This window comes from Tauraco erythrolophus, chromosome 21 (genome assembly GCF_009769465.1).
Source record: "Tauraco erythrolophus isolate bTauEry1 chromosome 21, bTauEry1.pri, whole genome shotgun sequence".
Classification (NCBI taxonomy): Eukaryota; Metazoa; Chordata; class Aves; order Musophagiformes; family Musophagidae; genus Tauraco; species Tauraco erythrolophus.
In genome coordinates, this window is record NC_141485.1 from 4,079,578 (window position 1) to 4,106,631 (window position 27,054).

The 27,054-nt window shown below is 50.9% G+C and overlaps 1 protein-coding gene across 2 annotated transcripts in view; it reads right to left on the minus strand.

Annotated features, from left to right (window-relative positions):
- NXN (nucleoredoxin) overlaps positions 1–27,054 on the minus strand; it is a 50,988-nt gene that overhangs the window by 14,042 nt on the left and 9,892 nt on the right. The gene's annotated exons all lie outside the window — the stretch shown is intronic.

The following is a 27,054-nucleotide window of genomic DNA, read 5'->3' on the forward strand; positions in this document are numbered from 1 at the left end:
CCTCCCATTTCAACGCTCATTTAAACAAACCAGCAACCTCTGCCAAGACAACCACGCCGAAACCAAGGCCAACGCACAGAAACACAATTCTCCCGCCACTGAGGCTTCCCGGGTTTGTTCCCAGGAGCTGATTAACGGGTTTGACATCAGCCTGGGGGCCACGTAGCCCAGCTCATCTATCCCACGCTGCCAGCCTCGCAGCGGTCCCCGGCAGAAGCCGCGCAGGCTGTGATGGCCAAGTTTTGGGCGTCCCGCTCTAGATGTTGCTGTCTGCTGCTCGTTACGTTTTACTGCGAGCTCATCTGCCCACAACACCGGTGACCGAGCGCTCTGGGTGTCACCGGTGCCAGGCTGACATGCCTCAGTAGATACTTCTGGCACAGGATCATTCGGAGCTTAACCCACGTACAGCAGCTCACCGGGACGGGGAGGGATGAGACGACGGCTGCACGTGTGGGCTGGCTGTGGCCAGGGGAGCTGGTCTCCCCGCCACGCATGGAGGAGCTGCTGCGAGCACCACATTTACTTAACATTTCTCCAAACATTTCAATCTAAACAGCCCAGCAGTGGTGAATTACCAAACTTTTAAACAAAAGCCAAACCATAGCCGAGAGCCAGAAGGGAAGGAAATGAATCACCACCTTTCCCCTAACATCAAGCACTGCTCTGCAAAGCCCCTCGGGCTCCGGGTGTTTACAGCTCCCTTGTGTTTGGGGAATAAAACCCAGCCACAGGAGAAGGGCAGGAGGGGACCAAGAATCCCACCCAGCACCAGCATGAGGGTTCGAGCACAAAACCCAGAGAAACCCTCATGCCACATGCTGCTGCTTCCATCAGTATGTCATGCGGAAACTGGACCCACGTGCTTTGCCAGAGAAAGAGGCCACGGCTCTGTGGATCACCACCCCCGATTTCTGAAGAGAGGCAATCCCATTTCCTGAGATGGGAACGATCTGGGGAACCAGGCAAACAAGGGCAGGAAATGTTCAGGATCCCTTGGTTTGCTCACCAGAGATCTAACTGAGGAGAAGATCACATCCACATTCAGATTTTAATGGCACTGTATTCTTCCAACACCTTTTTACAAAAGATTGATCTGAATGAGTGACATGAGCCAGCCTGCTTGAAACAGGCTGTTAGCAAAACCCGCTTGGGTCTGAAGGAAAGTGTTAACACTGACCTAGGAAGACTTATCAACCTCCTTCCACTAGGACCCAGAGAAAGGCAACGCTTTGTGTCCTGCCCACCAGCCTTCCATTTCCAACAGACATGTTTCCTGGGACAAGCAGACTCGTTCGTAATGCCGATTCCCAAACCAAATGGCCTTGGGCATGAAAAAGAAAAAAGAAATCATACTAACCGCAAACCAGCCCCCTCACAATGAGCACGTTCAAACCACAGAAGGTAAAATTCACTTCTATCAAGTTTAAAGGGCGGGAAAAAGCTCTTTATAAGGATCACAGGCATTTAAGAAGGTGTTGCAAACAATGGGGAAATTACAACTAGCAGTTGGATCGTTCTCTTTAAATAGTTGCTTACGTTACACCTCATTTTGCCAAGCCCTTTGCACGTGAGCAGCACTCCCCTGTGGTACCTACGGCGGGTCGTGGCAGTTCTGCTCGGCTGGGGAAGCGGCAGGGTCTGTGCTTTACAGCCAAGAGACTGCGCCAGCTCAGAGGGACAGGGCTGGGACACTCTAGATAAGGAGATCAGACCATCACTGAGGGTCCACAGGAGAATGCCTCAAACAAGCTTGAAGCTAGGTGGCATCGAAAGGATCAAAAAGCAACAAAAAAGGTCAATGTGACACCTGCTGCTGCTCAGGGAGCACATCCATCATCGGGCTCCGAGACTTGAACCCAATGAACATTGTTATCACACTCAGTCACCCCTTGGGCGAACGAGAAAAAGCAACCAAAACTGCCAGGTTCTACCTTGTGTCTTTGCAAAAGCTGCAAGCACCATGCAGTCCCAGACACCACCGCCCAGCTATCCCAGGTCATCCCAACGTTTGCAGCTTCATACACGCCAAGCAGTGTTTACTGAGCCTGGGTTATCACTGAAACCCATCATACGACATGGATGAACAAACTCGACAATTGCATGTTGGAAGACTGGGACTGGCTTGCCATTTTAAGCCTGGTTATAAAAGGCTTGAACTGCGAATTAGTGGTCTCGACGTACCAACGACGCATTAATTTCACCGTCTGTATCGGAAAGTACACGGATGTGCTGTCTGAAACAGGAGCAGTTTGGTTTGATGATTCCCCTGCGCGCTAGGAAAGCTGACGGGGAATGAGAAACGCACACAACGCAGGACAAGTGCCAGGATCTACCACCATTCCCACTGCCCTGGCCCTCTTCAGCCGGGCTCCGCTTCCCAACGCCTGGCAGACGCTTCCGAAGGAAGCCCAATGGCTGCTTTTACTGCAGGTCTGACCCGAAAGAGCAGAACTTTGATAGGAAACAGGTCTGGCTCATTTTAGCTGGGCTTTTCGGATAAGATAGCTCACTACAGGATTCCTGCATCACACCACTATTTTGCAGCCAAACTGCAGCTTCCAGCAAAGACATATGGTCTCCACCTAAAGCCTCTGGACACCAGGATGACCGAACCCATCTCATGGCAAACTATTGCAATGTATAGTTTTTCCTCAGGGTAAAACGCCGAGGGTTTGCATGCACGCAGGCTCCGGAAAGGAGACAAGCTCCTCCTTGGTCCCACGCGGCATACACCCGCTGGTTGTGGTCCAGGCAGGAAGGGGAAGCCAGGAGAAAAAAGGCATTCCTTGTCCAAGTACCTGCCCAACCGCTCACCTCGCAAAGGATCCTGCGTCGGGCCAGGCGTGGGATGCAGAAAGCAAATTCCGACTTGCTCTGAAACCGCAGGATGCTGGGATGACAGCTCAGGCAGCAGGGCAGAGTGCTGCCTCAGCAACTTTTAAAAGCTGTTTTTCCTGCCATGAAGAGGATGACATAGAAATAACATACTCCACGCTCTGAGGATTTGATCATCCATTTAAAGAGGGGATCTCTGCTCCGCTTCCCAACAGCTGTTGCAAATCTGCGGGATCAAGCCAAAGCTAACACAGATGTGGAAATAATCTACGGACTACTCTGCCCGAAAGCGGCTGATCCTCTCAGAGCACCCTGCGCTCCTGGTCCAGGCTGCACGCCTGCCAAACCCAATACTCACCCCAGGACACCCGCCGGAGAAGGAGCGAGGAAACACGCTCCCTGGCAGGACAGTGTACAGGCTGATCAGCTTCACAGAAACCTCTCTGGCTCCTGCGCAGGTGGTTACGTACAGCAGTCCAGTGGAAAAAACAGAGTCACTGGATTCCTCCAGAAACCTTATCCCTACGCAAAGCATCACCACGCTGTCCCAGAGGACCTGGAAACCACAGCTCTGGGCTCCCTCTGTGACTCCATCCACAACTGACCTTAAAACGATGGCTTATTATTTGAGGTCTGAGGCAATCCCAGGACGTCAGGCCACGCAGCATCGGTCACAAAGCAGCTCTTCGCACCGGCGGCTGGCTCGGTTATTTCCCCCACCCTGGTGACTGGGAAATGCCTGGCCGAGAGGCACGTTGGAGACAAGTTTGCAGGCAGCAGCAGTAATTTTTCCAGATAAAGGTGTCAGACGAGAGGTCTCCCCAGCAGCCCAAGGCTGTTTCTGCGCAGGGCTGGCACCCGGCCGGGGCGGATGAAATCCTCTCCTGCTCTGTGGGTACTGGTGGGGAAGGGATCCCCTACTTCCAACAGCTGCCGAGTGCTATTTTCGGTCGTGCTGATTGATTTATCAGCCCTTGGTCGCATTCACTCACTAACGTAAATCCCGAGCTGCAGCAGTTAACGCTGGCAAAGACAAAGCACAAGTGCTCGCAGTGAAACGAGCCCTGGCTGGTGGGGGCTGCGTTTCTCACTGTTGTGTGAACCTGGACCATAAAAGTCCTTGCACCTCCATCCTCCGTAGGATACGGAGCTGCCTCCACCCAGGAGACGTGGAGGTTTCGGAGGCACCTACCCATGCCAGCAGCAAGGCAGACTCTGCCACTGCTCATCTTGCACTCTGACTTCTACCCTGACCAGCGACAGCCAAACCTGGTTTAAACCTCCAAAGCAGATCCCTCAGCAACAACAAACACCTTCCCAACGTGGATGGGTGCTGCTTTTCTGCTGAATGAAACGCAAAGCCACTTTTCTTCTAAAAATTCTCTCTTGGAGGCAACATCCCCAGGGTCTGGGCAATTCCTTCAGTGAAGCGTTGGAAAGTCCCTGCTTTCCAGCAGCCCCACGAGTGCCCATGCAAGACCGTAGTGGGGTTTCCAGCACAGACACGAGCTCAGCTCTTGCTGGTGTCTCATTCCAGAGCCGTATACTGAAACACGAAGTTTGTGTGAGGAACTCACAAGCAGCACTCGGGTGGAAAAGCGCGCTTGGTCCAGGGCCATGGGGACCAGCAGAGCCCCTTTCCCAGCTCTGCCTCCAGCTCCACTGCGCAGACCAGCTCCGGGCTGGCGAGACAGCCATGGCCATCCCCACCGCTCCGCTCCCACCGCCCGGCGCTACGGGAGACCTCTCTGTCCTCGCTCGCTCGCGATGTTAAATTGCGGCTTTTACATCGTGCCCTAAAGGGTTTACAAGCACCGAGGGCCACCCAGGCTCTGCAGACAGCAGGCACAGGGCTGCAGAACAGGCTGCTCCCTCACCCTGCCGATTTAAATCCAGGTCACGCCTGTCCCAGCGATTTCAGCTCAGCTCGAGCGAAGGCTCCTCTTCCAGCCCTCCCTCTCCGCTCCTTTCCCTTCGTGCATGAGGAATCCCCTTAAATGAAAGGGGATGCAGCGCGGGAACGATGCGCCGCCAAATCGTGGGGGAGGCGTCGAGGGCAGATGGTGCACGCCAAGGTCTGACCTTGCGACACAGAGGAGGCTGAATGAGGCTTGGGAGAAATTAATGTCTATTGTGCTGCTGTTTCTCTCTGAAAGCAAATCAAAATCTAATTACGAAATACAATGGTGTGAGAGAGGTCTGCTCCGAGAACATTAATGAGCTGAGGAGGGAGATGTGGAATTGCAATAAACAAGGTTGATGTGAACGGCTGATCCTGACAGTGCAGGGCACCGGGGCTGCTGGCACATACACACCGGTGCCACCATGTTACAGTTCCTCTCTGCCCACACACTGCCTATGGTGGGAGAAAGCCCAGCTAAAACCAACCTTAGGACCAGCTTCCCCCAGCACTCAGCCTGGCGGCGCCTGCTGCGGATGCTCCCCCCCGCCATTCATGTTCCAACAATGTGACTCGGTGCAAGCAGAAAACAAACAAATCAAAAGTCTTGCTCGTCACCTCCATCCTCTCCTTGCTGCAGCTCCATGGGAGACTGGCACAGCATGGTCCAGCTTGTGGCCACCGGCATCGCCTCACAGTTGGCGGGGAGCAGGGGAGACCCTGGCAGGAGCCAGCTTGCAATCCCAGGCTTTTGTTCTTCCCGGCCATGAACCATAACAGCAAAAGCTTTGGAGCCGAAGCAGAAGGAAATCCTCTCTGCGGGGTGTTCCGGCAGCACGGCTGCCAGCGATGGGCTGCTCTTTGTTCCCCTGAGGAGCTCCGCAGCCAAAGCCATGGGGTGAGGGACCTGGGCCAGCCCAACCTCGCGTCCTGGTCTCCTCGCTCCCTCCCGTTTTGGTTCTCTCACCACCCTGGTCGCCTGGCACCAGCACCATCGCTCTTTGCAATTTCCTGGGCTCCACCATCCCACTGACGGCGAGCTGAGCATTTTATTTGAGGGCGAAGCAGCACACGGCTGGTGTGCGTGCCCAGCTCGGAGCATGAGCTGCCTCCTCTCCTCCCGATGCATGTGCAGGCTGACAGGCTGGATCCTCCGCAGCCCACATCTGATAGGAAAACATTTAATTTGAACAGAACTGAAGAGCAGTTAACATGATCTATGGAGAGCAAAGCCCCAGGGCCCGGAGCCGACACGGGAGGTGGCCTGGTTGTTTCATATGTGCAAGTTTCAAAGCAGCGCTGGGCTGGCAGCTTGGTTTGATCCCAGGATCAGGGCGAAGTAGAATTTGTCTAAACGTACAGATAACACACAGGCAGCAAATCATGCGGAGAGGATGCTACAGACAAGCTGGTCTATCAACACTATGATGATCTATTTTATAAACTCTTTTTTTTCCTGAAGGTGTTCCTCAAATTGTATTCAACAGCCCAAAGATGATCTAGAATTTAAGGATGCAGCATCACACCAGGACAAGGAAATACACCTCCATGCATTTTCAATAAATGGTTTGGGGCTTTTTGTTTGTTTTTTTTTTTCATGTGCATGCCTTGCTTTACCTCTTAAAAGAAGGCTGGCATGTGTGCATCTCAGGATATTTCATAAACAATTTTTTTCCCTGCAGTTCTGCTGTGGGCCAGGTACTCTCTCTTTACACCCAGGAGAACAGAGGACACGTAGCTCAAACAAAGATGGGTGCAGAAACCCAGGGGTTCTGCCAGCACCTTGAACCCAGCCTGTTACCTGTTTTTTAACAGGCATTTTTTCTACAATTTCCTAGTAGGTAAGACAGCAAGACAAACACATTAAAAGCAGTGAGGACAGAGGGAGTTAAAGTGTTTGTGGGGAAAAATTTAAGACACATGTAGAAGCATATCATACATGGCCCCTATAAATTACACCCCCAAATGACTAGCAGTGAGTAAGAAACAGCTATGTAAATACAAAGGTTGTAAGAAAAAATAATAACTTCCCTCTCTCTATGGGGAAAGGATATTATTCCATCCGTTTATAGGCAAGGCGAGGGGTGGGGTGGCAGCCTGGGACGATGAATCGAAGTTCAGGGTCTCTCTTGGTCCCAAACCTCATCTGTCATTGGAAGCGGGACGGCTGCCAGAACCGCCGCACATCACAGCGCGGGTTTCCGACCCGCCGCCTTTGCTTTTGCCGCTACCGTTCGCTCCAAGGCGGCCGGCATCGAGCGCTGGTAGGAACCTCGAGGTCAAACGCCTTGCAAGCCCCGACCATTAAGAAACAAGCACTTCTGAAAAGCCCTGAGTTTAGACAGAGTTCCCACCAAACACAAAAGCCTTTTAAATCTGCAGGGAAATGGGGATTTATTTTTTTTGTTGTTTAATGCACACAATGAGGTATTAGTGTGGTTTCTGGTTTGTTTTCAGTGGTTAATCCGAAAGGGAACCTTACACAATCAGACCAAAAAAATGATGGAAAACAATAGAGTACTTGTTAACGCACCCAGGGCAGTAAGGGCTTCAGGGTGCCACAGCACCCAGAGCCTCATGAGTGGGAACCTCCCAGGACACGCCAGCACCAGAACATCCCCCAGACCAGCAACATGGGAAACCCTCAGAAAACCACCACAGCATCTGCACACACCTTCTTGTGCCCACGGCTGCTGATGCACCCACTGTATGGGAAACCAGCTCATTATGCAGCATCTTCTGAAAGGCAATAGCTCATCCACAGCATCGCTGCTGACGTTCCGCTACAAAAACCTCCACTCAACACAGCACTTGCATCACCGCAAACACTCAGACTATGTAAAAGCAACTACTTTCCTCCAGTTGGTCTCAGGAGAGGGTGCACTGGTTGGTCTGGCCATCCCTACAGCTGCATCCATCTCAGCGTCTCCGAGCTGACGGTGCTGAATCACAGTCTGGCAGCGCTCCTGGTTTGCAACCCAAGGAGGATTTTCATGCAAAGGTTACACAGCTGCAGAGCTAGAGAGGCCATAACCACAGCCCCGGCGCCTGCTCGCAGCCCACGCTGCCGGGGCTTTGCATGCAAGGCAGGCAGCAGGCTCTGCTCGCTCGGAAGGGCGGCACAACTCAAGGGATTCACTCCGTAACCGCACTCAGGTCAAAACAAGCCAGGAGCTAACCAGACCCAGGTGCTCTCAAGCTCCAGCTGGAAAGAGCAATTTCCATCAGTGACAGCCCGGAGTTATCTCACTCCTCATCTCTTGGGCTGGAAGGGGGTCCCACAGCCTGTGCCAGCCCAGCGCACCCAGGTGCTTGCTGAGAGCCACTGAAGCCCACCCTGCACAAACATCCCATCGCTGAAACAGGGCTACATCACCGATAATGACGTGCTCTCAGGGGCTCCGTGTTCTCTTAACACACTCCACAAGCACAGCTGAACCCACAGCCATGGTGGCCTGAGCTGGGTGCCCTGCAGGGAAGGACATCGGATCGGCTCAGGAGGCAGGCAGGACGGATGTCACGGGTCAGGCTGCCTGGAAAATGTTCTCCTGCCAAGCACTTCTCTTCCTCCCACTCCCAGACCAACGCTCTCTCAGCTGCTCGGCAGAAAGGCTGCAAGGGATGGAAACCTAAACCCACCCGACGCTGAGCCATGGACCTCCAAACGGGAAAACGCCACTGTGAGTCCCGCGTTTGCAATTAATCACCCGTGCACGTTAAAAACCAGAGCAGAGCAAAGCTGACCACAGCTCAGATGCGCTAACATCTCACCTGCCACACAAGCCCGTGGGCACGAGGCTGGAGAAGCCATTTCCCCACCCAACTGCTCCTCTGCAGAGGGGCCTTCCCGTCCAGCGGTGCTTCAGCAAAGCCGGTGGCATTAGCTGCGAGGAGAAGGCAGAGGGACAGGGAAATCTGGAGGACCAGGGGAAGGAGCAGAGACATGGTTTGGGCTGGGCATGGAGGCAGAGGAGGGAGGGAAGGGATAACCAGTGCCAAGAGAGCCCAGAGGGGGCCGAGGGGACATGGGGTTTACAACACACACACGGTGGGCCAGGTGCAGGCAAGGGAGGGAACCCGATCCATCCTGCAGAACCCAGCGCTGAGACACAGAGGCCCCTGGCTCCAGAGCCATCAGCCACGGAGGAAGGAGAGAGCAGGCTGGGGCTCCCTCTTCTTTATTTTAAGGCTTGACTGGTGTGTCTTACCACTGCCGAACCAATTAAAAAGATGAACAGGGACAGTGATAAATCAGTAACGAGGTCAAAAGCTCCAGCTCCATCCTGACTTGACTGATGGAAAACACAAAATTATAGTTTCTCAAAGAGGCTAGAGCCTGTGAGTCAGCACACAGATGAAATATGGCACCGGGAAGGCAGGACTGACTCCTGGTGTGAGCGAGCCAGGGGCACGGTGTCCCTCCCACTGCCCCGAGCACGGCACGAAGGCAGCCATGGCAAAACGAGAGGCTGCCAGGAACTGATGACAACACGAAATCCCACGAGGGTGTTCAAAAGGTCAGATAAGATGCAGCATATTAATTCCCTCCGCTGACAGCCAGCCCCAGCCGGAGGGGGAGGCTCAGGGATCGCAGGCTTCAGCGCAGCGAGGATGCCCGGCACCCGCTCTGCCCCCAAGGCTTCGAGTCCACGGTGAACCAGGAGGTGACACACAGAGTGGGATGTCTTTTTGGTGGGAATAAGGGAGGTTCTGTGCAAAAGGAAGAGCTGATCATGTGTTCTTTTATAAAACACCGAAGACCGCTGTGTGCTGGCAGCAACCTTGCTCAGATGTGGCTGCATTTCAGCTGTTACTATATTCAGAGTTTGTAAAATGCTCCGGGATGATAAAAATCACTCCAGAAACAGTTATTAAAACTGTTTCCAGGAAATTGATCCATGGAGACAGAGAAAGTCTGATGTTTTTACAAGAGCTTCGACTAGAGAAAGACCAAAGTTAAGGAAAAGGTTTTGCTTCCTTGTCTTTTCGGCAATAAAAAGGAGCTACATCAGGGGTTTATTTGATTCTGCAATGCACGAAACAACCATCAGTTGTTTCCTCAGAGGGAAGCCGGTCCTAAGACAGGCAGAAAATAACCCTCAGGAGTCACCCGGAGTTGAAGGCTTTCTGCATTAGTCAAGCTCTGGATTTGTTTATGTTCTTGTTTTAGCCTGTGATTACTGACTGTCCAGAAGAAGATCCCAGGCTAACAAAACACACGCTGCAGGAACAGAGATTTTATCCAGGAAAAGAGCACAAAGCACCGTGGGAGCACAGCCTGCCTTCCCGTCCCCACTCCAGCTCAATGGTAGGAAGCATCGTGTTTGGAGTTGGACGAGCCACAGGAAATGCAAACGAATCATCCGCTTGCGTCTAAGCGGCTTTTTCCAAGGATCTGCCACGAAGTTTCAGGCTCGGTCACCCCTTCCCCACCCCAGGGTCAGAACTGATTAAATGCAGCCATGGAGTCAAACTCCAAGATACTCATCCTGTTTGCCGCTCTGCGGTTCGGCTGGGAGCTCCAAGCTTTTCCCCCCTCTCCCTCCTTCTTGTTCAATTATCTTGCTTCATCTTTATTCCGTTTCCAGGAACACTTAGCAACAGGCTCTTGCAATCAGCCACCGGCAGGCGAGGATCTGAGAAGAAGACTCCGCAGTTACGATGACCTTTTACTACACTCATGCAAATTTTAAAGAAAGTATGCGAACAATCTGCCTTTTAAGTATCCTCCGGTTACATTCTCCAAGAGTTAATCCTCCTTCTCTCCTCAGAGACATCAGAAACACCAGATTTTATGATTTTAAACTAATGAGAATAAAATCTGCAGCTTAATTCCAGTTTGCTTTGTGGAATTTTTTTCTGTATCTCATGCAGAGTGCAGAACCCGAATGGGCAAAAATTAACCTGTGACATCTACCCCAGCCAAGACCACGGGTCTGCTCAGACACCGTATGCTCACGCAGCCAAAAGCCAAGCGTGGGCTTTGGGGTCCATCCCAGCAGCCAGCCAAAGTCTTCTTGAGATGGACAAGATGTTGTTGCTTCTCTTGGCGAGCGACTTCTACAGATTGCCATCAGAAGCTCTCATTCCAGGAGAGCTGAAGGGTATGCCAGGAGCCAAACGTAGCCGTAGCATCCCAAAGAAAACGCAGCAGTTGTGATCTCGGTAATAATTAAAGCTTATCAGCCAAGGCAGTAGATAAGAAAGCTGGTGCAGTGGTTAAGGACTCTAATTCCTGTGGGACTTGCTGTGGTGACACAAGGAGTGCTCCTGCCAAATTCATCTCTCCCAACGCCTCTCCTCTTCCAAAACAACCCACCGACCACCGCGAGGCTCTCGGAGGTGGGCAGCATCGATGCCCCTACAGATGGAAATGGGCAAATAACAAGCCTGGTTTTGGCAAACCACAGTGGCAAACTCACAGCAGCCATTTTCGCAGCCGCCTTGATGGGTGCCGGCAGCTCGCAAGCCGACCAGGCAGCAGCCTTGCATTTTCTTCAGACTTAAATCAAATTCCCAAAGCTTTCCAGCGCTTGCCCCTGTCGCTCAGTAGTTTTCCCACATACACAAACAAGTTTGGAGACACCCCGAACACGCGCACCAGGACAGCCTGCACGGCCCGCAGGGGTATTACCGCATTTAAGTCCTTTCTCCTTGAAACCATTTCTCCTTTCTCCTCCCCTTCGTGTTGGGAATAAAAAATCCTGTATTCCTTGCAGTGACTAGAAGCCGGAGGAGAGTGAATACCAAGGTACCGAGGCAGGCAGCTCACCTCCTTTTGCTTTCTGAGTGGTGTTCTTAAATAGAGAAATAATTTGCAGTGCCCTGTTCTGGAAAAACAAACAAACAAACAAACAGGCTCACAGATCCTTGATACTTCAGACAATCTTAAAAGTACAATCTACTTCTTTTTTTTTTTTTTCTTTAAAAAATGATAAGTCTGAATAAGCATGTCATTGATCCTATTGCTGGGAACAGCATCTGGAACATCAATCTCTGCCTGAGACTGCAGGAGAGCTCAAAGCAGCCACGGCTGCCCTTGAACCAGATGCCTCTTGCTCTTACAGAACGCCTGTGGATCTGTGTGAAAATGATTAAGCAAAATCACTCCCTCTTTTTCTCAACTTTATAACTCAAATCTGTTTCCTCTTAGAGGGCAGATGCTCATTACGTACGCCGCAGCACATCAAAGGGCAGGAAAGGCAGGAAGGCAGCTGCCTCACCACACAGGGCAGAGCCAGTGTCCAGCATCCTGCCCAACCTGTCTGCACCCACCAGCTCCTCCCCACCCCAAAGCTTTTGGCTCGGGGTGAAGAGCCAAGAGAGTGAAAGGCGTCTTCTAGCTTCGGTCCCCTCTTAGTGACACTATCAAGGACGCCAGCCAGGGGCTATTCCAGCAGCAGCAAATAGCTGTAACGTGTTTTTGTAGGGAATTGTCTTGTTGCTTCAAAACTCACGTCCATCTGCTGCAGCACCCCAGGGAGCCCTGTTCGTCGGGTGCAAAGCTGAGCGTTTCTCCAATGCTCCTTCCCCATCGGTACGAAGCAGAACACAAGGGACCGGCAACCCCCGCCTGCGCCCAGATCCAGCCAGCACCTGTCTTCACACACTCGTTAACAAAATGACAATGTTAAAAAAAGCTTTGCGCAAGGACATGGGTGCCAAGAGTCTCCCAGTCATCCATGAGAGGCAGACCAGAAGAGGCAGGAGAGGGATGACTTGCCAAGGCAGGGGTAGGAACTGCTGCGGGGCCAAGCAGAGCCAGCCCCACTCCCGCTCTGCTGCACCCCAGCAGAGCGGCTTCACACCTGCAATGTAAAGTGAATCCCCTTCACGCAGCACACGAGTGGCAACAAACCCCATCTCATCTCCTCAAACAGCAACGCCTTCCACCCTGCCTCAAAACCAGGGCGTTATCCTCATGAACAGGGCAAAACACTGAGGCTCCAACACAACTATTTCCCCATATCCAAGGGTCTCATATTTTCAACCCCACATGCATTTTTGGTGATGATCTGACTCCATTTTTACAAACAGGATTCACTAAATACTTTCAGTGCGATGCTGCTGCGGTACACCCCCCACCACGAGCTCAGTGCCTTTGCTCCCACAGACGCCAGCCCAAAATCCCACTTCCGAGTGGTACATCCCACCCACGCCCTCCCAAATCGGATGAATACTGCCCAAAGTTTCCTGGAAACTTCACCCTGCAGATTAGAACCTGGGATGCAGAAGAGATGAAAACTTGCACAAGAATGGCAAACTAAGACCCCCAAAATCCCAGAGCCTGAACCCAAACACCGCACTGCCTACCCAAAGCCTCCTTTGCCCTTTTTTAAAATTCTAAGGGACAATGCTCGAATCCAAAACTCTGGTTTCTTGAATCCACACCAGCTACAGCAAACAACCCAGCAGCTCAGGCAGGCTTAGCAGGACATGACCTAAGGGACACCAAGCCCTGAGCATTTAATGCCGCACCTGACGCAAACCCCTGCCCTCAGAGGTGAAAGGCAAGTGATCAATCAAAGGCCTCATCCCCAGAGCCCTTCTCATTTATTCTAGTTCAAAGAACTCAGAAAACTCCAGGCAATCACTCACCAGCTCGGATATTAAGGAGGAGCGTGGGGAGGGGAGCCTGGGAAGCAGGAAGCATGAAGCCAACTCCATCCAAGATGCAAGACAAGAGGGGACACAGACAGGCTCTTACTTAACAGCTTCTTCCAGGCAGCCCACTGCCTCATCCATCTTAATCTTTGACCACCAAGAGATGAAAACAATTTATCCTCATTCCCTGCTCTTACTGAGAAGTTACAAGAAATAAAAGTAAAACTAAAACAAAGATCAATGTTATACCCCTTTTCAGACAATCTCCGGCTGACCTGGACTTTCTCAGCATCCCTTTTATCTAGCGGAGTGTTTTGGCTAACGCTTTGCAGAGGAAAGCCATGTGAGCAGGCTAGTTACAAACAGGGTTCCTTCATATTTATACAGCCAGCTAAGCAGCACACTACAAAGCCTTTTATTCCAAGTCTCTGCTGACAAGCTCTGATAAATTACAGAAATCACCCAGGAATCATGAGGCACAGGGAGGAAAAAAAAAAAAAAAAACACAACAATTCCTTATGTAGGAAACCCAGGACTCAAGGAAAAGCCTGTATAAAAATCATCCCCAGATTAGCAGGCAATTTCTACTAAAAGAGGAGAGCAAAACCGGTTGAAGATGCAGGCAGACTCCATCCCCATGGTTTCCAAGACTTCATCAGGTCCAGAGGTGAAGATACAAGTAACTCAAAAATATCTCTTCTCCCAAATGTTCCTATTTCAAGAAAAATCAATCTGAAACAAGCCCCTGTGTGTTGGCGAGCACTGTAAGTAGTTACAAGGATGATAAAAAACGTGATTCCCGGTCACGGAGGTGCAACGCAGACACCGAGTAACGAGGTGATGTTAACGGGGCGCACTGAAGAACAGCCCGAGCTCCCAGGTCACGGCAGGCTTCACGCACCAACCACGTACTGCATCGTGCTGGTTTACATCCTGCACATGCAAGAACCAGGAAAAATCCATCTTCTTTGTCATAACAAACCCTAAGGGTAAACAGAAAGGCAAGGCCATGCGTGTTATCCAATTAAACAGGCATGTAAGGAGAAAGAAACGCGCTGGCCATCCACCTACTCCTGATTTTTGCTGCTTCTCAGCAAGCACAGACAAAACTGGGCTGTGTTAAATCCTACGACGAAGGGGATGCGGGAAGCGAGGTGTGCTCTCCTCCAAGAACAAATCTGCTGCTCCTGAATAAAAAGTAAGAGTGGTTTTAAGAGAAACTGCCATTTTGCAGTCTTTGCATTGCTGTCCCCCACCACGAGCAGGCAATGAGCACACCCTGGCCCCTTCCAGACACCCACCCCAGGGGCTGCTCGGGGCTGGGCTGCTGGAATAAACACCCAAAGCCCGAAAATTCCCAAGCCCAGAGAAACCAACCTGGAGCCAGCTGGTCTGTAAAGCTGCACCCCTACACAAAAACTTCACTTGTCTTCAATTTATGGAGTTCATGGCGTTTGTTCTGCACATTATAAACTACATCCGTGGCTTTGCAAGGCAGTGGGCAAATGAAGGGGTGTCTGAGGGTCCAGGTGCCCAGGAGGCAGCCCAGGGAAAAGGTCCACCTGCACAGACCCTTCTACAGAGTCCCAATATACAGCAGCATCAAACTCAAACACAGCTGGACTGGGTCTTCTGTGTTTTCTCCGCGAGGGTTGAGGACCTTCTCCCTCCACCGAGCAGAGCTGGAGACAGAAAGGTTAAACTCCGTGCGCACTTGGACTGCTGACAATTTCAAAAAGAGAAGAGCCCCTCTCGGGTAAGTTCTTGCTGCTCAGTTCGTTGAAGGGCACCAGAACAGTCTGAGCCAGCAGCTCTGCTGAGCGCTTCCAGACTGCGTCTGGCAAGCTGGCACCCAGCCCGCTCCGCTGCTCCCACGCCAGCAGGGACACCCGGATACGCAGGACCCCAGTTTGGAAAGACAGTTACGAAGCGGGAGGGAAGGACTTAGCTACTTCTACAGAAAGATGCTGCTACAGATTGTACAAAATAATTAATACTTTCCAAGCCTGCACTTGCTTATGAAAGGAGAGATTTAAAGCCCTGAGCCCAGCCCATTTGTCAAAAAAATAAGCGCGTGTCCCAGATCCTAGTCCGAATCCCAGGGAATCAGCAGGGTGGCAGATGGTTAAAGCCCGAACGACACTATTTCAGCTCTGCAAGTTGAAATACCTCGCTGCATCTCCCCCTCTCTGGGTCTAGGGGAGGGCCACAGGGAAGACTCGGCATGTGCAGCATTGGGTTGTGGTTACCTTCCAGTTGATTCAAAAGAATATTACAATGTATTCCCCAAGGGAGTCCATAAATAGCAAAGGATTCTACTTTAATCCCCTGTCTATTCTTGTCTGGATAATATGGCATTTGGACAAGCACTGCCAAAACACAGATTTATGACAAAGCTGACAGTTTGCGTGGCCAACACGTGCTCGCCAAACTCTGGATTCCAAGGAATAAATAAATTCCTCTTCTTGGATACAGATGGTTCTTCAGGTACAGAAGCTTCATGCAGATACTTTTCGGGATTCCTGCCTCCCTCTCCCATCCCAGGTGAATGGCATGTTTATACTGACCTTCCTCAACACTAAAATCAGCCGCTTTCACTGGGTGTTCCTGCGGGTACCACCGCCACGTGATTCTCTGCTCGCTTTCCATTTCCTTACTAATACTTTACATTACCCATCAGCTATTACCCATCAGAGCAGCTTCAGACTTCTTTGCTGACAGTGACCAACATCAAAGGCAAAAGAACTATAAAAACTGCTGACCAAAGGGAAAAGGACTATAAAACATACAGCTGACGAGCTACAGGCGTCACTGCCGCGCTGGAGACACCGGGGAGCTGCGTGTTCTTAAAAGCTCCTCAAAGAACAGTGTATTAAAAAAAACCCAACAAACTAAACCCAAACAACAGCAGCTCTACAGACAACTTAGTGCTGCCAGAACCAGTGCTTGCACTGGAAATCCTGAGAAGCACCCAAAAAGCAGCAGGCAGAGATGCTCATCCTCCTGCCCGCAACCCGCGCCGGCAGGTCGGCGAGGGAGAGTGGTGGCAGAGGCAGCACAGTGAGGTTGTATCCTGGAAAAGAGATAAAGGGAAGGTCGGGATCAAAAGGACGGTGCTTCATCTTGAAAAATTATCTTCTGCTTTGAGAGCCACATCTTAAAACCAGGTACAAAAGCGAAAAGGGAACCAGCGGAGGCAGAAAATTTAGCGCAAGTCCATGCTGAGTGCAAGCAAATGCATTTTGCCCAGCTGAAAAGTCAACCCTGTAAACAGACACATCCATTCCCAGAGGCAGCAGATAGGATTGTTTCCTACTCCATATTCCCCAGGTGTAATTTTACATTGCTCGCTGACGGGGCTGCCGCACACCTCCCTTGGGAGCCTGCACCGTAGTCCCACACAAGAGCACGTGTCCTGCCTGCTGCAGCGGATCAGGGCAGGGAGGCACAGCAGCAGGGTCGGGGAGGTGCACCCTAGGTGACAAAAAGAAATATAAAGTCATTTTTGACAAAGAGGAAATGCTGCATCCTTGCTGAATTGCTGCTGTTGGCTACACACCCTTTGGATAACATAAAAAACATAAAGCCAAGGATGTTTGTTTAAAACCCACAGGCGGACACTGTGATTCTATTAAAAAAATACAACTGGCATTAATTCTAAAAACTTCCCACCACTGGGACTGGGATTCAAAACCAGCACTGGGCAGTGAGGCCAAAACACGCTCAGAGCAGACGCCTGCAAAAGATTCCAAGGGAAATTAGTTGTGTGGGTTTTGTAACAAAAATAAAATAAAATCCAACATTTATAAAGAGAGAAAAAAAAAAAGGCAGCTTCCCTAGAAGACAGTGCTGCAAACACCCTTTGCAGGTAACTCAAGACCTTCCAGATCCGAGGCTTCCTGGGTTCCCCATGCCGGTCCGTGTGTGCAGCGAGGGAAAAGGCAAACACAATCCCTGAGCAGCCTGCGTCCATCCGCCCAGCGGGCAGGGAAGGGGTTGCCTTGCCCTGATGCACGGCCAGAGCCATGCCAGCTCTTGGGCTGGGCACCAGCTCTCCTGTGGCAGTGGAAAGGGAACTTTCCATCCATCCCCTGCCACATCACCAGCTTCGGAGAGCTGTGGGCAGAGTGGGATGAGCCCCTTGGCTTTCACCACTCTGTTTCTCCCGTCGCCGCTCTCTCCAGACAAGGACATGGTGGGCTAAAGCTGGATGATCAGCTGGATTTACAGAAAGCCTCAGCTTCCCTTCTTGTGTGCTAAAGTCAGATTTAGACCATAAATTTCTTTTTTCCCCTAAGTAATTTTTTTGTAGCTGACTCACACGGAGGTTCTGCCAGGAATTTTTATAATTAGTGAATTAGAGCAAGGTTTTGCCTGTGCATGCCTGATAACATCTGCTGATTTAAGTGAGCTGCGTTCAGAACGTCGCGCAGCCCCGGAGGAGCACGGCTGAGCGCAGCCCTTCCTCCCAACGGCACGGCTGATGGGGCTCTTCTCGCCAGGCTGGTATGAAACATGCTGCTCCTCCTGCCGAGAGCTTTGCAGCTCCTAATCCAACATTTTGAGGGGAAGGAGGTAAGCTGGAACAAATTCCAAAGGGCACTGGAGAAGGGAGAGGGATGCTAGCAACCTCTCGACTTCACAGACCTCTTGCTGGAGCAGCCCTGTGACAGCATCCGCAGCTATGCGCCTCTCCATCAAGCTGCATAGTTGCGAAGCCATCGTGCGTCACATCTTCCTTAGAGACAGACGACGGTATAGAGTTCCATAAAACCACAGAAAAAAATGACTTCCACAACCTCCTTCTTCGATGTACATAGGAGCTATTTCACAAGTGAGGCTCCAACACGCAACACTGGTCCAAACTAAAAAATCAGACACAACTCATGTTCAGATAAGCCAAAAGCAGACATCTGGCACTAGCAGCCTAAACTACACACAAGGTCCTCCCTGGATGATCCAAAAACCTTCCATTTTCTGCTACGGGCCAGAAACACAAACGAATTACCACGTTGAGGATCGAGCTGTTTGACCTCGTCCCTCTAAGGTTTGCTGCAGAGCAATGCCTGTACCCTCTGCACACAAATCCTTATTCACCCAGTCCTGTAATTTATACCACATTACATCTGAAGGGCTGTATTGAGAAAATATTACAGTTGCCAAGCCCTGAGAAGCTAGGATGTGCTGGAAATTAGTTTTCTCTGTAGCTTTAATCTGGTCCACTTGTGTAGGGTCTTTACAGCACGGCCACATACCACGTGTGCATACAGTCCTGACGCAGTTAGTACCGAGAATAGAAGATGCTCAACAAGTGAGGAGTTATTCAGTTTTGGTTTTCAACTGGTTGTTCATGCGCGGCACTCAGCCCTCTTCACGCTTTTCATGTGCTGCTCCAAGGCAAAAATGAAGGCGTCTTGCCACTGCAGACTGGGATACTTCTCAAATGATCGTGAATTTATTTTCATAAAATCTTGGAGAACTACGTTCACAACACCTCTGGTTTATAGCCAAAGAAAAAAGGCACAGAGAAGCTCTGGGCATCCAGTTCCAGAATCAGCCTACAGCTCCCTTTTTAAAAAATAAATAGCACCAAGCAGCATTTAAAACGTTTGACGTACAACTTCCCATGAGATCATCTGCAGCAGAAGCACTCGGCACTTCCGCAACTCAACCCTCAGCCCGGGGACCCAGGAAATCAAGTCCCTCGTTGTGCATGAAAAGTAATTTACTCAGCACCACACACGAGCCCTGTGGCACAAGCAGAGCAGGAATCCTGTCTCCTTAACCATCGCTTTACCCTTGCTATTTTTCCATGACTTGCCTCGCTCCCTTCCCTCCAAACCCTGCACCGCGCAGGGCGGTGGTCCGACACACGCAACCCCGTCCTTCACGGGGCCGCCTCGACTGCCCACTCCGCGCAGCGAGGGCAGGGGTGCCATGGAAAAAACCACGCGTGATCCCCTAATTAGAAACTGCATCGTAACGCGTACAGGGGCTGAATTAAGGTTGCAGAGGAATACTGTAAATTGGATGCACATTTCTTGTTCCATTTTACTGCCTTTTTTTTTTTTTTTTTTTTTGCCCTCCCCCTTCTTTGGCTTTGGCTGCACTTCAGATTAAGCTCCTAATAAGGGCTGGAGTTGGACGAGATTTTTCAGCCCATCAGATTGCAGCTTTCCAAGCCATTGAATGAGATTCAAGCTGAACTTGAATTTTCAATAGTTTGGCCTAAAGGCAAGGGTGTTAACAACAGACCTGCCAACACCACCTCTACGAGGAACGGCTGAAAACATGTCTGCGCATCAAATGCTGCTCAGGCTCTGCTAGAGCGAAGCGAACATCTCAAATCCAGTGCTAACTTGCTCGGCCAGTTCTCCTGTCAATAAAGCTCATACATTTTCTCTGAAAATCCAGCAAACCTCTATATTCTCTCTAGGAAAATGCTTCCCCGCACTCCCTCCCCAGTAACCCTAAAACCTGTTTCATTACAACAAGGCAAGGCAGGGGATAAGGAGAGGTCAGGTAAATCAGGTGGACACACAGAAAGCAGATACACACCAGTTCACCCAAACCAGTCTACTTAAATGATGCACATCACCAAGATTAAAGATATCACCCTGACACGCGTGCAGAAGCAACCAGAAAACAGTCTGTCCTGTACCCAGCTCCTCCGACAAGCAGCAGAAAGCTCTGCTTGGGCTTTCTTTTCCTTCTTAAGCATATTTATCTTTTTTTTTAATTATTTTTTAATTATTTTTTTAGTTCTAACAAACTTTTTTTTTTTAATCTACACACTACCATCATGTTAAGGGGTTAGTCAAATCCCAAAAGCAAGGAAGATACGACAAAACTGGAACACATGCCCAGTACGAGCGGAAGCAGACTGCGGAGGGCACAGCTGCGGGATGCAGGGGGGTGGGTTTCCTCTCCCATCTCCCCACCTTGATAACTGCACCCATGTTACCACACCCAGAGCACAACGGTCAGCGAAGACAGGACCGTCTGCTCCAGCCTGGGCAGACCCCAAACCACCCCAATTTTGAAGATGCCTTTGCCCCAAGATTTTTTTAGCTAAACCCTCTGACTTCAGCAGTCTTTACCAAAATAAAAACATCACGCTACGAGTCTCTCAGAAGTCCTTAGGCTATTCCTGCCTAAAGTACATCACACAGCTCAGTCTTCCACCTTCAGATCGCGGCTCTGGCGGTGAAGGGCTTTAACCAAGACCTTTGCCAGGACCCTGAACAGATTTTGGGTTGTGTTTTTGTGTGTGTGGTTTTTGGTTTGGTTTTTGTTTTTTTTTTTAATATTGAAGTATATTTTCTTGAGGACATGAATGCTTCAGCTTCCCTGTCACCAAACTCTTTTCTGATTCACATTTCTAGAGCGGAGGGTCTGAAGACCAGCCACATTCCTCTACTCTTGCCAGCGCTGGAGGCAGCAGGGCAGCGCAGGGCAGGCGTTCCCCTCCCTTTGATAAGAAAGATAAAGAAAAGGAACAATGGTTTCTTCAACTGCATCCAAGGGAAAGTAACCCTGCTAGAGTGCCTGGCAGGGCATCAACAGCGATGGAAATTTCAGCTTTCAAAGAACAAAAATAAGATTTGAGAAGGGGGTGGGGAGATCTTGCAGGAGCCGAGGTGCTACTAATCCCACGGATTGTTTTACAAACTCCTGCTTCTCTCCAATGAAATTATATCCTCTGCAGAAAAATCATCTGGCTCCAACCTCTTTTAGTGAGTGGAGCGTAAACAGAACGGAAAAGAGCTCATACCTGAGCAGAAATCAGGCTCGGACGGGCTGCAACAGGCAGGAGAGCGGAGGGACAGCAGCCAGACCACTGGGATTTTGCTCTTTTCTTTGGACGGCCGCTGCGGGATCACTGAACCCCACGGAGCAAGGCTCTTCCAACACAACGGGCGAGCGCTGGCCGAGACGGCACGGTGCCCTCTGCTCGCTGCGATGGGAAGGCACGGCGGGGGAGAATAGCACGGCAATTCCTGCAAAAAGGTCTGGACTTGATTAAACTCATTTTCTTTAGTAACGTTTAGTTAAGCAAGGTGGGAAAAGCCCTGCAGTGCTCCTCAGTGGCTCTTAACAGGGAAGCTGGAGCGAGACTGTTCGTTCACCCCATCGGGCAAACAACAGGCTCTGTGCTGCAGCGGGCTCCGCTCCCACCAACATCCATTTCTCCGTCAGTAGGTGCCTTCACCAGCAGAAACACTGAAAACACGTGAGTAAATGGCAGTTCCCATCTTTGAAACCAGAAGGTGTCCGGCAGCTCTGTGTCAGCGTGACGTACCCTCCCACGGGAATTACACGCTGGTTTGTATAGCTCCAAGCTCTGAACGAAGCAAATGCTGTTGGTAATGGTGGAGAAAATCAAAACAAAATGGCAAGAAAAGTGATGGCCCAAGCTCACATGAGGCAGGGGTTCTCCTCTTCTACCTCTGTGGCACACTAATTTGCCCAGCTACGGAACGAGTCTCATTTCAGCAAATGCCGTGCGAGAAGCGCGTGCAGAACAGCAAAGGCAAGGCACAATCTGCACCTGTGCTAATTGATGGAGTAATTAAAAAGTAAAAGATCAAACTAAATACCAGAAGGCTGAGCATCAGCAAAGAACCACTTTCCTGCTCAGGAGCTGCCTCTCAAGTGTGTGTCCTCACCAAGAACTGCCCATGCTGAGCCACCTCCATGGATCGGGACAGTCATTTGAGCAGATGACAAAAAAAACTGTCAGGAATTTTTCTTTTCCATAGATTTGACCTTATTTTCCTCTTCAATGTGGCAGGATGAAAAGACATTCTATTGAGCAATTGAGTTTTCCCCACAACAGACAGGGAGCTGGCACATTCTGAGTGTTCAGTATTTCAATACGAATTAAGTAAAACAATAATTGCTCCACCTAAGGGTTTCTGAGCTCCCCAAGAGGAAACACGTTATATACACACTGATTTTCCTAGCTTTACCACCGCATACTTAAGATGTGGATTGAGGGATGAATCACAACTTCAAATTCTTTGCTACTAAGTCTGGCAATCAACACTGCCACTTTCTGGCAAAGAAACCCTAAAAATCCCTGATCTCCGCCTATGATGTCATCTGCAAACAGCGACACAATTATGTCCATGGGACACTCTGTCCCTACGACTGCCAGGGTGCTGGGGCAGAGGGGTTCACTCCTGTGCCCTGCAGGTCTCCACCACGGAAGCAGCTGGGTAACCAGATTTGTTCTGGATAATCCTCGCTCTGGCTCTCGAGAGCCAAGGGGAGGAAGCAGCTGGAGATGCACACGGCTAGAGATGGCGGCCACTGCAGGTAACCAGCTTTATACGACTTATTCTCCCCCAGCCATATGCCAGGTGTAAATCACGTCTCCGGTTTCAAGCCCTGAGAAGGAAGGACAGCACCACAGAGTCAGAAAGAGGCATGTAAACTCTGTGCACTGACATCAGGGTGATGGGCACCCCTGTAAGCGAGCAGGCAGGTGCCCAGCCCCAAGTTTTCAGCATGTTTTAACGCTGGTTTAACCTGCCGACCCAAACCGGTCAGTCAGTTCAGGACAGCAGCCGAATCCAAGTGACCAAATTTTGCCTTGTTTGCTTTGGTCCCCTCTCCTCTGACCAGCCTCGCGCATACCAGCTGCACAAGGTTGGCTGGAATAAATGCTTTTGCATAAGGAGAAGTTCTCAAATCTCGGCATGAAGGCACACCTTCATGTCACCCTGGATGGACCTCCAGCTGCGGTGGCAAAGGGATGGGCAACTGTGGCAGCTGCGGGGAAGCCAAGCACGGCCAGGGCTCCTGCCAAGCCACCTAGCAGAAGCAGCCACAAGGATGAAACTAAGGACGTGCCACTGGCAGCTGCAAGCTCATGGCCATGCCAGTGCATCACCTCATGTAGGGCACAGCCGTGGAGGAGGTCTCCACTCTTCCAGATCCCAAACCTCTGTGCCCACAAGGCAGGAGGCATCTCCATCAGCCTGGCTTGTCACTGCCTGCGAGGCACCCACCCTCTCCCCATGGGGTGAGGAGGACACTTCCTTAGATAACCAACTGAAGGGCAGGACCGTCTCCTTCTCGTGAGGTTGTTTGAACAGGGCCCAGCACACAGATGCTGAGCTGCCAGCAAGGCCTTAAGCTCTGCCTGGGGTTATTATTTTAATAATTAAAGGGATGGCCACAGACAGAGGTGGTATTTGGTGGCCTCTTAACCTAGAGAGTTGCCGGGTTTTATGCAGACGACTCCACTTTTGCAGCTGTGAAGACTGCAGCAAAACCTCGCAGAGACGAACATCAAAAGGAGGACGCTGGATGCAGCCCAACACAGGGCAGCCGCTCAGGCAGCTGGAGCCAAAAAGCAACGTAAAACACGCAGGGCTGGGCTCACAGAATGTTTCATTTTTGAAATGGAGTAAAATCTGGAGCCTTCCTGCAATTCAAAGCCGGCTGTCTGGAATAAAGTGACTTTGCAGGCAAGGCAACCACTCCCTGCTCCAGCCTGGTCCTCACGCCTCTCTCCATCCATCCCTTCCTCCCTCCCCATCCATCCGCCTGCTCCTCCCACGCTCACCATCCCTCTGCCCAGACAGCTCTTCCCAACATCAAAAGCTCTCCCCAACCTACCACATCACCCTCTTTCCACCTCAAGAGCCACAGTCCCCACGCAGCAGCCGGCAGGGATGTGCCCACAGGGAAAGGCAGGGACAGCCACCTACCCTTCTGCTTCACAACATGGCGATTAACTGGCTTGAAAACTGCCTCTCTAGGCAAAAACCCATCCTGGGAGCAACCGGGGCAACAGACATCTATTTTGTGTACTACCTAAGTGATAAACACCTTTTGCCAAGTGGGGCCCTGGATGCTTGTCACACACGATAATTAAACCGTCAGTCGGGAGACACAGGGAATTAATGTAGATGGAGGTGGATAAGGGAATGAAATCGTCCCACTTGAATCTCAAAACCCAAACTGGGTCAGATCTAATGAGGAAAAAACTGAAAGACTTACAAAGGTTCAAGAAATCTCATTTAGGCAGAAAACCAAAGACAGAGAGCACCCAAGCACGCAGTGAACCAGGATCAGGCTCGCGAGAGAACAGAAGGGCACGGAGGGCAACGCCGTGCTGGTGGGCAGGAGCACGTACAGGGTGCTCCTTTATTGACCATCAAGAAAGCATTATGATAGGGGTGGCCTGAAGGTCTTTGAAGACAAAAAGGAGGCAAAATTGCTGGTACAGCAGCCCATAGCTTTTTCCATTCCTTAAAAAAAGAAAGGAGTCAAAGCTGTGCCATACGTTAGCACTTAAGTGGTCCCTGCCCTCGGTTTCCCAACATCTGTACTACTCTCCAAAACTCCCCAACTCATTGAATTTATTGCTGCGTGTCTCCACCAAAATCAGACCTAAGTATCAGTAATCTTGGTGGGAGGTATCCAGCTGCTAGGACCCATTGTAGGAATACAATGTATTTGTGCAAACTTGCCTTGAGAAAGCCAGGCAGCAAATCTTCCAAGGCAAAACTTGCCGTGCTTTCAGATTAGTAGATCAAGCTGTGGGCATTAAGACCTTTCCCTTCTATATCTGTGAAATCCAGCGTTAGGACACAAAAACGGGTCTTTTCTGACCCTGGAACGAACCGATTTTGGAAGCGCGCGGCACGACGGCGGCAGCAGCGGGGGGCAACGGTTGTGGCGGAGGCAGCGGCGGGCAGGGACGCTGAGCACAACCAGGGGCTCAAGTTCATGTGCGTGGGGCTGGTGAGACGGGGCTGCTCCTGGGGGACTGGGGTGCTGGGACTGGGAAATCTCAGCGCTGTCGGCTGCAGAGTCCCGCTCTGGTCACTCATCCAGCCCCCAGACCCCTCTCCACTCATTTTCCTTGCCTGCTGGATGAAGACAGCAGGACTCCCCTCTAATGCATCCAGCCATTTGCAAAGCTCCCGAGCAAGGAGATTACAGGGAATTGCTCTTTAGAAGCAGCCTCTAACCTAACAGCAATGGGACCTCTGCCTTACAGCCACAAACCAGAATTAAAAAGGGAGCACCCTAGAAATTAAGCTTGTAGAGTCATCAACCTCTCAGAAGGAAATAGGCACAGCTCCCTGCCCTCTTAAAACACCAGCTATCAGTTGATAAAAGCAGCGCATTCCTGCAAGCTAAACACCCAGGCAGTACTTGCAAGGCAGGATTTGTAGCCTGGTGCCCTTCGATTTGCTCGGAGAGCGACAGAACAGTAGTCAGAAAAACACGGGGAGAGAGGGGGGAGAACCTTTCTAACGCCCTGGTGACCTGTCTGATGCTGAAATCCCATCAGACCCAAGTACGTGTGCAAGGACCACAGTGCTGCTGTTGCCCAGATCCCAGGCTGCATCTGGGGGGGCAAATGGAGGGGCTGGGGGTTCCTCAGGGGGGCTGGGGGCACCTGGGCCCCAAAGGCTCTTGGACTCACTTGCTCCTTAGGGGCTGAAAGTCATGCAAAGGAAGTTTCATCTGCTTCACAGCTCCAACAGCAAACCTGGAAATTGTCTTCTCCTTCCCGCGCCTTCACTCAGCTTGACTAATTTGAAACCAGTTTTACCCTGGCTGTCTTCCTCCGTTGTCTTATTCCTGCACGCAACAGCAGCATCCGAGCGAAGAGAGGACAAACCGGGACCCATGGCACATCTGGGACCCCCAGCGAGGACCAGGCAGGTGGATGCTCAACCACAAACACAACAGCACAGCCCACAACCGAAACTCCATGCACACTCCCAGCCCAGTGTGCACACTTTTAACTAGCAGCGAGCAGGAGCCGAGATCCCTGGCAACACTCATAAAATCACTGTGTTTCTCCTTTTTTTGGGAGAGGCAGAATAATCCTTTTGAACTATCAAAGTGGGGAGAACTGACATCTGTTCAGATTCAACTGCTTGGGTCTTGCTCTTTTAGCTCCGACTCTTTCCCGTCGGGTGGGAAAGGTCTTTAGCTTTTATTCAAAGGCATTGGCCTCATACAGGGCCTTTCAGCAGCGGATCGCAGAGCACCTTACCAATATTTAATTAAAACTTACACCCCGCCTCGGCGAGGGAGGGATTAAGAGCAGGCTCCCAGCTCAAACAGCAGCTCACCACCACAACCATCTCTTTTTCCGTATGACCGAGGTGTTCGGCTCAGCTGGAAGAGCGCAGCAGTCCCAGCCTCACCGAGCTACTAAATACATCCCAACCAGCACGGAGCCTCTGAAGTGCCGTCAGAGCGAGGGGAGAGGCGGGAGAGGACTCCAACGGGATGCGATGGGCGGGCAGGAGGTCCTCTCTGCCAACCAAGCCACAGCAAGGAGACGGGTTCAGCCTGTGCTGGAGATAGAAAACCATGTTTTGCTACCCCTTTGCAGTTTAAATACTACACATTTCCAAAGCACGGCATTACTGAGGACCAATTCATCCATCTAACAGCCCTGGGAGATCAATAAAATGGACAAACACTTGTTTTTTTTTGCTTCTCCTTGTCCTTACCTATGGGGTGAGACTTTTGCTGGTTGAATTAAATCTATTTAAACAAAAGTAAGTTCAGACATCTGCCTTTGCACAGTGTCAGCTGCAAGAAATGAGCTAACATCCAGATGCAGTGGCATGTCAGGATTAGCCCAGGCTGGGGCAGGAATGCTTCCATGTATGGAAAAATATTGGAGCAGAGAAACCATAAGCTTGGAGCAGAGCAAAGTGAGAGGC